The sequence below is a fragment of the Oratosquilla oratoria genome, chromosome 3, assembly GCF_046742065.1.
Source record: "Oratosquilla oratoria isolate Oo_2021 chromosome 3, ASM4674206v1, whole genome shotgun sequence".
NCBI classification, from domain to species: domain Eukaryota; kingdom Metazoa; phylum Arthropoda; class Malacostraca; order Stomatopoda; family Squillidae; genus Oratosquilla; species Oratosquilla oratoria.
The window spans coordinates 51893556-51903555 of record NC_134779.1 but is presented as its reverse complement, the minus strand read 5'-3'; positions in this window follow the sequence as shown (position 1 = coordinate 51903555).

The following is a 10000-nucleotide window of genomic DNA, read 5'->3' as shown; positions in this document are numbered from 1 at the left end:
GTGAACAGTAATCCATAAGAGTATGAGGTTGGTGAGAAGGAGGAACGTTTACTCAAGAACATAATCGCTAACTTCAAAGTTGTACTGATTATCGACAATTCCTTGCATCTGGCAGAACCTCTATAGACAATTCGTTGTTCTCTTTGTAATCCTTATTCATTTCTCTGCACAGGTAAGGGGGGAAGGGATCTTTTTGCCTGAATAAAATCGTCTACCGACAACCAGAAAAATTGTCGTCCATTGCGGAAGCATCTTTGACCGAATTAGTTTTAACTCGTTTCTTTGCGTAGGCGATTTTTATCTTTTGTTTTCTTCGGTTGAATAAAATCGTCTGACGGCACTCAGAACAAATCTAGGTCACAAAGGCACTGAGAAAAGGACTACTCGCCGTGTAATAACAGGTTTTTAATCGACTGAAAATAAACATACCCATTAACCATAAAAATCGCTTAATAAAAGCCAAGATTATGATTCACTTCAACGTCGCGAACTGCCCCTATTAGGAGGCAATGACGGTGCCCCTTACGGACGACTTTGTAGCGTAGAATTTAATGAACCATGACCTTGGTCCAACTCGCTGGCGGTAGGGTTCGAACTGCCGTCACCTCGACCTCCGCCGCAAGTAGCGACGCTCTAACCCGCTCGAGTATTGATGAAATGAGAGGTACTGGCGCCCGTACCTACTGAAAGTCTTGGATCCGCCTCGCTTGACGATTCTATTGTACAACTGAGTCTGGTCCACTCCCTTCACTCCCACTCCCCACCCCTAGTCTCCCCTACTCCATCCGGCAAAGGGGAGTCCGTCGACCACCACAGAAAATGAGGAATTGCTTTATAGATGAAGAAAATATACTTAAAGAAGTTTGGGGTCAACTTCTGGGCACAAACAATCTATGTGTGATATAAGATACTTCGTCTGTACTAAGGACTCCTTTTTCAGTTCAGCTTCAGCGCTTTCTGGGGTTCAGTCAACTTTCAGACGTCGTTTCATGATCCGCTAACGTTCACTGTGGACAGACACTTGTATTGCTTGTTATGCAAAACCTCTAAAATGACCCACAGTTATCATACGTTGATGTCTGTCTGTCTGTCTGCCTGTCTCTCTCTCTCTCTCTCTCACTAATCAAACTTATGCGACCGAGAGCCCCAAACGGCTCTTGTTGAGAAGAGAATGATAATATATCATTTAACGTTTTGTTCTAATGTGATGGCATGGAACCGGACAAGAACGTCAACATTTCTCACTGTTATGAATTGTCCTGCAATCGACACTGAGGGCCGGACAAATTCCTACACCGTAACTACAGAGAGAGAGAGAGAGAGAGAGAGAGAGAGAGAGAGAGAGAGAGAGAGAGAGAGAGAGAGAGAAGTTCCCCCCCAAAAATATTTGTGAAGAATTATGTACTGTCTTATCACACTAACCCTTTTTAACCTTTGTAACAATGACACAAACTAAAGCGAAAGGAACTTGGTTTGTTACTGAACTGGAACAAGGAACTGCTCAACTGCATTCCCACAACCTTTGCACCTTTGTTACAATGACAGACAGTCCACCCGGGACAAAGTGACCGCGTTATTGGACCAGGCCGGGGACCTTGACAAAGGTAACACAAAGGCGCTCGTTGCGCGTGGAGTGGGGGGAGGGGGAGGGGGGAGGGAGAGGGGGAGGGGGAGGGACGTGTTTGGGTATGCGAGGTAAATGTAGGTTGTGTGTCTCTCCTGACAGTTGGCTCCTCCGGTGACATATGGACAGGGATCACTCCTCGGAGCCCAGTGTCGCCCGAGCGGAACGTTGTTACATAGTGATTCGAGTTCTATGTATTGTGGGACATCAAACACGACCTGTACTATTTTCTAACTATGCAAATGTACTATTCGTCCTTGCTCCTTAGATAAATATATTATCCATCCTTGTCGTATGAATTCAATTTTGTAAAAGGGAGAGAGAGAGAGACAGAGAGATAAGGAGAGATAGAGAGAGAATAGAGGCAAAGAAAATATGAAAAAGAGATACTCTAAGGCAGCGTATCTCAGCGAGGGTTCCCCGGAACCCCAAGGTTCCGCTAAAGGTCCTTAAGGGTTCCGCGAGAACAAGTGAGATAAGCTAATGCACTTTTGACTTTTTTTTTTATTTAATTTCACATAAGTAATATAATTAAACACGCACGACATATTCTTGGTTATTGTAATAATGTAATATAATCATCCTATCTAACCTATTATTACGATGAAAATAAAATGAGAAAGATTTTTTTTTTTTTTTTTTTGCTCAAAGGTTCCTTGAGACATGCGATTTATTTTAAAGGTTACGCAAGGGTAAAAAGGTTGCGCAAGGGTAAAAAGGTTGAGAAACGCAAGAGAACCACCTGTAGAAGGTAAGTGGGTGGCCCTTCGCAGCTCATTAGCTCGACCTCAAGCACGTCCATCTTGCTCTCCGTCCTCAAGGTTGGCTGGTGATTAGCTTCTCTCGAACAAGTAACCACTCGAAGTCGCACTCGAAGTCGTCAAGAACTTCAAGTTCCTGGGCGATGTCGTCGCCTTTGGTCTTGCGTTCTCGAACTTGTCGGGGATCGAACTCGGGCCTCTATGGTGGTGTGAAGAGATGGAGGACCATGGGGGTGGGTGGGGGGAGGGGTAATTAGTCCCTTACATACCGGGCGGTACTAGTGATGGGGCGATACCAAGATTATAAATGGTTCCGATACGAGCCCCGATACTGCACTCCGAATCCGATAAATGATTAATAAATGTACTTTGTTCATAAAGTAATTTTTTTCCAAGCCAACTGCAGGGCCTGAAAATAACCATGATTTATAATTATTATAGGTATCGGAATCGGATTCGAATCGGAATCGAACTCGTCCCGGAATCGGAGGTTTAGAGCAGCATCGAGACTTGTATCGGAATCGTTAAATTTTTTGGTATCGTCCCATCACTTTGTGGTACTCTCCACACACACACACACACAAACACACACACACACACACACACACACACACACACGCACACACACACGCACACACACACCCAACGGTAGCGATGACGTTTATTTACAACTTGTGGGTTGTGCACTTTTGGCCTGCACCATAGACTCCTATCTAGACACTTTTTCCTGGCTGATGCTGGACGATTTGATTAAGATTAGAAGACCATCTCTGTGCGCTGAGGTAGTAGGCAGTGGAAGGGTGTGAGGTTCCTCAGACCCACACCCCACCAGACATCGAGAACCAGAACTCACGAACTCGAGTTCGATGACATCTGTCGAGATCGAACCAAAAAGGGAGACTTTAGGAAGAAGAAGGAGAAGAAGAATAGGAAGAAGAAGAAGAAGAAGAAGATGAAGACGAAGAAGAAGAAGAAGAAGAAGAAGAAGAAGAAGAAGAAGAAGAAGAAGAAGAAGAAGAAGAAGAAGAGGAAGATGATAAGAATGAAGGAGACTGCAAGAGACCATAACCACCTATCATTCCCACCCATAAACTTGTCTAACCTTTAGTGCCTAAGTCTGTTTTCGTAAGGTAAATTTCTGAACCCATGTATCATTTTGGTCATTCTCCTCTGTACTGCTTCTGGTAAATCGATGTCTATTCCATGCGTCGTAGACAAAACTGTACCGCATATTCAAGGATGGCTCTAACTAACGCGAGATAGGATTTGATAACTACCTTTGCATTTTTATTCGTAACGGTCCTGGCAGTGAAAGCTAATGCTCTGTTAGTTCTATTTCTGGCGCTGATGCACTGTTTCCCGGATTTAAGGTCAGGACTCACTTGAACTCCTAAGTCTCTCTTGCATTCAGTTTTCTTTCTAGAGATGTTACCTAAGGTATACCTAAGTTTAATACACTGCACTTTGAGATATTTAAGTTCATTTGCCATTTCACCGACCACGTGAACAATTTGTTAAGATCTTCTTGCAGTACCTCAGCGCCTTCTCCTGACCTAATTTGGAGTCCTACTTTAATGTCGTCCGCAAACTTACTAACCTTACTACTAACCCCATTATCCAAGTCGTTTATATACATAATGAACAATAAGGTACCCAAAACCGAGCCCTGGGGAACTCCACTAGTAACACTTCCCCATTTGGATTTTACACCATTTACGGTGATCCGCTGTTTTCTGTCACTGATCCATTCAAACACTTTGAATTTATTTAGTAGTCTCTGGTAGGGCACCTTATCGAATGCTTTGCTAAAGTCAAGGTAAATAGCATCGTAACTATCATTGTTACTTGACGCCTTGTAGATAGAAGATTAGTTACACATGACTTACCTTTACTGAACCCATGCTGGATGTCACGAATCAAATTATGCCTCTCGATGTGGTCTTTGATTCTATTAGCTGTTATTAATTCAAGCATTTTACATATAACTGCCGTCAAACTGATTGGCCTGTAGTTGCGCATAGACGATTTGTCACGCTTTTTGAAATAGGGACAACGTTTGCTTTCCTCCAAGAAATAGGCACAAAGCCAATGTCTACAGACTTATCAAATATTTCCGTTAACTGGTGGCAGATTTCAGATTTACACCCTTTTAGCACTTTTGGAAAAAATCGTATGGACCCGGGAATTTTGTAACTTTAAATTTATCAATTTGTTTGGCTACTTCTGCCTTTTTAATGCTGATTTTAGAAAGCCTATTTCCCTCAGCCCTACTGAAGATCGGGTCGCAGTCAGATGCCATATCTAATCTCTCCTTTGTAAATACTGTGAGAAATTTTTTGTTAAACGACTCGCTTACTTTTTACTCTAACTTTAACACATCTTCGTTGTTTTTAATTGGGTCTATTTTTCCTTTATTTTTTTGTTTTGTAGAGATGGAGAAGAAGAAGGAGAAGGAAAAGGAAGAAGAAGAAGAGGAGGAGGAGGAGGAGGAGGAGAAGGAGGAGAAGTATAAAAAGAAGAAGGGGAAGAAGAGGAAGAAGAAAAATGGGAAAGAGAAGAAGAATAAAAGAAGAAGAAGAAGAGGAAGAAGAAGAAGAAGAAGAAAGAAGAAGAAGAAGAAGAAGAAGAGGAGGAGGAAGAGAACCCACTTCTAAACGAGTACTCCCGAACTCAGACGACCAAGTGACCGCAGAAGCTTCTAGTGTTGATTGCCTCCCCACCGGGCCCCTCCCCTCCCCAATCTCCTCCCCAATCCCCCAACCCACTCCACCCCACACGCCAAGACCTCCCCACTCACATCCTTCCCACCGCGACACCGAAGAAGGCGAAGACGGGGGGAGGGCAACGATGTTCTCTTCATCAGCGACGCCGAGACTCCGGGGAGGGACGGGAGGAGCCTCCCTCCCTCCCTTCCTCCCTTCCTTCCTTCCTCCCGAAGAACGGAACCGGGAGGAGCCAAGAGACGGGACGGTGAGGATTATGTGCGGGAACGATCAAGTGGAAGAGAGAGAGAGAGAGAGAGAGAGAGAGAGAGAGAGAGAGAGAGAGAGAGAGAGAGAGAGAGAGAGAGAGAGAGAGAGAGAGAGAGAGAGAGAGAGAGAGAGAGAGAGAGAGGGAGAGAGAGAGACAGAGAGAGAGAGAGGGCGATAGAGAGGGAGAGAGAAAGAGAGAGAAAGAGAGAGAGAGCGGGAGAGAGAGAGAGAGAGAGAGAGAGAGAGAGAGAGAGAGACATAGAGAGAAAGGGAGAGACAGAGAGAGAGAGAGAGAGAGAGAGAGATAGAGAGAAGGGGAGAGAGAGAGAGAGAGAGAGAGAGAGAGAGGAGAGAGAGAGAGAGAGAGAGAAAGAGAGGAGAGAGAGAGAGAGAGAGAGAGAGAGAGAGAGAGAGAGAGAGAGAGAGAGAGAGAGAGAGAGAGAGAGAGAGAGAGAGAGAGAGAGAGAGAGAGAGAGAGAGAGAGAGAGAGAGAGAGAGAGAGAGAGAGAGAGAGCATCCCACCTTAAGATTGGTGTCCCGATCTGATCACGCCCAAGTCTCAACGGGCCTTGCTGGCGACGGAGGTGGGGGAATGTTTGGTGGGAGGGGGGAAGGGGGGGAGACGGAATGATTGGATGAAGAGGGGGGGAAAGAAGGGGAGAAGGGGGCGTAGGAGGACCGGGGACGTATTGAAAGTATACCCTATCCGGAAAGGGGAGGGGGAGGGGGAGGGGGGAAGGGGGGGATATTGAGAGAGACAGAGTCGGGCTGTCCCCGTGACGACACGCGAGCCGACGATGGGGAAAATGATGGAAATAAGGAACAACTTCGCAAAGAAAAACGAAAAAGAAAGGAGGAGAGGTACATGAAGAGGCCAAATAAAGTGTGTGTGTGTGTGTGTGTGAGAGGATATATGTGTGTATGTATATGTATATATATACATATACATATATATACATATATATATATATATATATATATATATACATATATAAGACTGAAGGTGGAAGAAGCAGACGAGGAGTAATGGGAGAATTTCACGCTTTAACGTACAGTATATATATATGTATATATATATATATATATATATTTATATATATATATATATATATATATATATATATATATATATATATATATATATATATATATATATATATATAGAGAGAGAGAGAGAGAGAGAGAGACGTGTCCACAGTACCCGGTACAACACTCGAACCATGTTCCTCCACTTGAGGGACAAATTACTCTCAGGAGCTCTCGAAGTCGACAGGATCTAAAGTCTTCATCGGAAGACGAAGTGTTTTCCGAAGTGAGAACGAGAAGTCTTCATCAAGAGACCAAAAGCCCTTCGAAAGGAGATCGAGAGGTCTGCGTCGTGAGACGAAAGGTCTTCCGAAGCGAGATGGAGAAGTCATCGTCGGGAAGCGAAATGTCCTCCGAAGTGAGATCGTGAATTCTTCGTCGAGAGATGAAAGATCTTTCGAAATGAAAAGGAGAAGTCTTCGTCGGGAGACGAAAGGTCTTCCGAAGTGAGGGCGAGAAGTCTTCGTCGTGACGCTAAAGGTCTTCCGAAGTGAGATCGAGAACTCTTCGTCGTGACACGAAAAGTCTTCTGAAATGAGAACGAGAACTCTTCGTCGGAGAGCGAAAGGTCCTCCGAAATGAGATCGAAAATTCCTCGTCGGAAGGCGAAAGGTCTTCCGAAGTGAGATCGAGAAGTCTGCATCGGGATGCGAAAGATCTTCCGAAGTGACGACGAACATCCTACACCAAGATACCAAAGTCCTTCCGAAGTGAGATCGAGAACCTGTGTAATCTGAAAGGTCTTCGGGGATGAAGGAAGTGAGTTCGAAAAGTCTCCCTCATGAGGCGAAAGGTCTTCCGAAGTGAGAACGAGAAGTCTTCGTCGTGACGCGAAAGGTCTTCGTGAAAAATAAATTGATAGTAAAACAAATTGATAGTAATGAAAATAGATAATGAAATAAAATAGAAGAATAGCGCCACGAAGTGGAGATCCTTATGACGATCGTGATCGCCACGAGTGAGCGAACACCGACAGAAGGAAAGATACAAATGAGAAGGAAGAATATAATCGAAGGACAGCTTCCGTTGAGAAGTGTTGTGCAAGATGGCGCCGGAAGGACGGGGAGCCAAAGGACCCGTCTTTCATCTTCTTCTCCTTTTTCTTCTTCTTCTTCTTTTTCTCCTTCTTCTTCTTCTACTTCTCCATTTTCTTCTTCTTCTTCTTCTTCTTCTTCTTCTTCTTCTTCTTCTTCTTCTTCTTCTTTTTTTTTTCTTCTTTAATTTTTCCAAGACGGAGGAGGAGGAGGAGGAGAAGGAGCAGGACGAGAAGACGAAAGAGGAGTAGGAGGAGGAGAAGATGGAGAGATAGGATGAAACGGAATAGAAAGAGAAGGAGGAAGAGGAGGATGAGAAGACGGAATACGATGAGAAAGATGGGTGAGCATCAGCAGGATGCAGAAGAAGAGAAAGAAGAGAAGATGGATGAGGAAAAGGAGGAGGAGGAGGAGACGGAAGAGGAGGAAGAAGAGACGGAATAGGAGGAGAATGTTGAGGGAGCAGCAGGAGGATGAAGAGGAAGAGGAGGAGGACGAGGAGGACGAGGAGGAGGAGGAGAATGTCTTGGAGGGCGAGGAGGAGGAGGGGTGGAGGAGGAGGAGGAAGAGGAGGAGGAGGAGGAGGAGGAGGAGGAGAAGAAGGTGGAGGAGATGTTAAGTGTCTAAAGAATGGAAGGGAGGTGATCCCCAGGGAAGTCAGGGACTATGGGAGGATAATGGACCTAACGGGAGGAGGATAAAGAAGGGAGCGAGGAAGAGGAGGAGGAAGAGGAGGTGGAGGAGGACGAGGAAGAGAACTATGAGGACGAGGACGAGGATGAGGAAGAGAACGATGAGCAGGAGAAGCAGGAGAAGGAGGAGGAGGAGGAGGAGAAGGACGAGGAAGAGAACGATGAGCAGGAGGACGAGGAGGAGGAGGAGGAAGAGGAGGACGAGGAGGAACAGGAGGAGGAGGAAGAGGAAGAAGAGGAAAAAGAAGAGTAGAAAAAATCAGCTGACAGCAGCGAGAATAAATGACCAGAGCACAATCACATGCGTGAAGATGCCTCTTCTCTCTCTCTCTCTCTCTCTCTCTCTTCCTCTCTCTTTCTCTTTCTCTCTCTCTCTCTCTCTCTCTCTCTCTCTCTCTCTCTCTTTCTCTCTCTTTCTCTTTCTCTCTCTTTCTTCTCTCTCTTTCTTCTCTCTCTCTCTCTCTTCTCTCTCTCCCTCCATCTCTTTTCTCTCTGTCCGTCTCTATCTCTATCTCTCTCTCTCACTCTCTTCTCTCTCTCCTCTCTCACTCTCTTTAATCGGATGAATAAAATGCCTAAGGTGCGATACGGAAATTGAGAGCAGGAAGAGGAGGAGGAGGAGGAGGAGGACGAGGAGGAGGACGAGGAGGAAGAGGAGGAGGAGGAGGAGGAGGAGGAGGAGGAGGAGGACGATGACGAAAATGAGGTGAGGGGAGGGAGAGACTGAAAAGGATATTTGGTGACGGGAAAGAGGGAAAGGGGAAGAAAAGAAAGAGGAATGGGAGGATTAGGAGGAGGAAGAGGAGGAAGAGGAAGAAGTAAAGAAGGAGGTTATGGAGGAAGAAAGAGAGGAGGAGAAGAAGGAGGAGGAAGGGGAGAGGGAGAAAAAATCAGGAGGAAAAATGGAAGGAGGTTGAGGACGAAGAAGAAGAGGAGGAGGAGGAGGAGGAGCAGGAGGAGGAACAGGGTGATGAGGAGGAGGTTGAGGAGGAGGTGGAGTACGAAGGTGGGGGGTAGGGGGGCTGGAGACTAAGAGACGGTTAAACGCATCCCAGAGACACTGGCATAGGATCCGGGTTGAGAGGAAATCGGATAAACGCATGAGGGGTCCCCTCAGCCTATCCAACGTGGTTGCCTCCCTTTCCTCGTTTTTTTTTTTTTTTTTTTTTTTTTTTTTAAGAATCGTCATATCCATTTCGGAATGATGGTATACATTACAGTCTTTGTTCTGGATAGAATATTTTTTTCAAGGGTTATCTTATGCTCAGTTATGTGTTTAATGCATCACGTAGATGAATGAAATGGTGTGTATATAAGTATATGCATATATGTATGCACCGATGTATGTATTTATGTATGTGTGTGTCTATGTTTATGTGCGTGTATGTATGTTTATGTGGTTGTGTGTATATGTTTATGTGTGTGTGTGTATGTGCATGTTTATGTGCGTGTGTGTATATTTATGTATGTGTGTGTCTATGTTTATGTGCGTGTATGTATGTTTATGTGGTTGTGTGTATATGTTTATGTGTGTGTGTGTATGTGTATGTTTATGTGGGTGTGTGTATGTTTATGTGGGTGTGTATATGTTCATGTGTGTGTGTATGTGTATGTTTATGTGAGTGTGTGTATGTTTATGTGGTTGTGTATATGTTTATGTGTGTGTGTATGTGTGTGTGTATGTAGGTGTGTAGATAAATGCGTGTACGTATATGTGTGTACGTATGTATGTATGTATATGTGGACACACACACACACACACACACACACACACACACACACACACACATACACATATATATATATATATATATATATATATGTATATGTG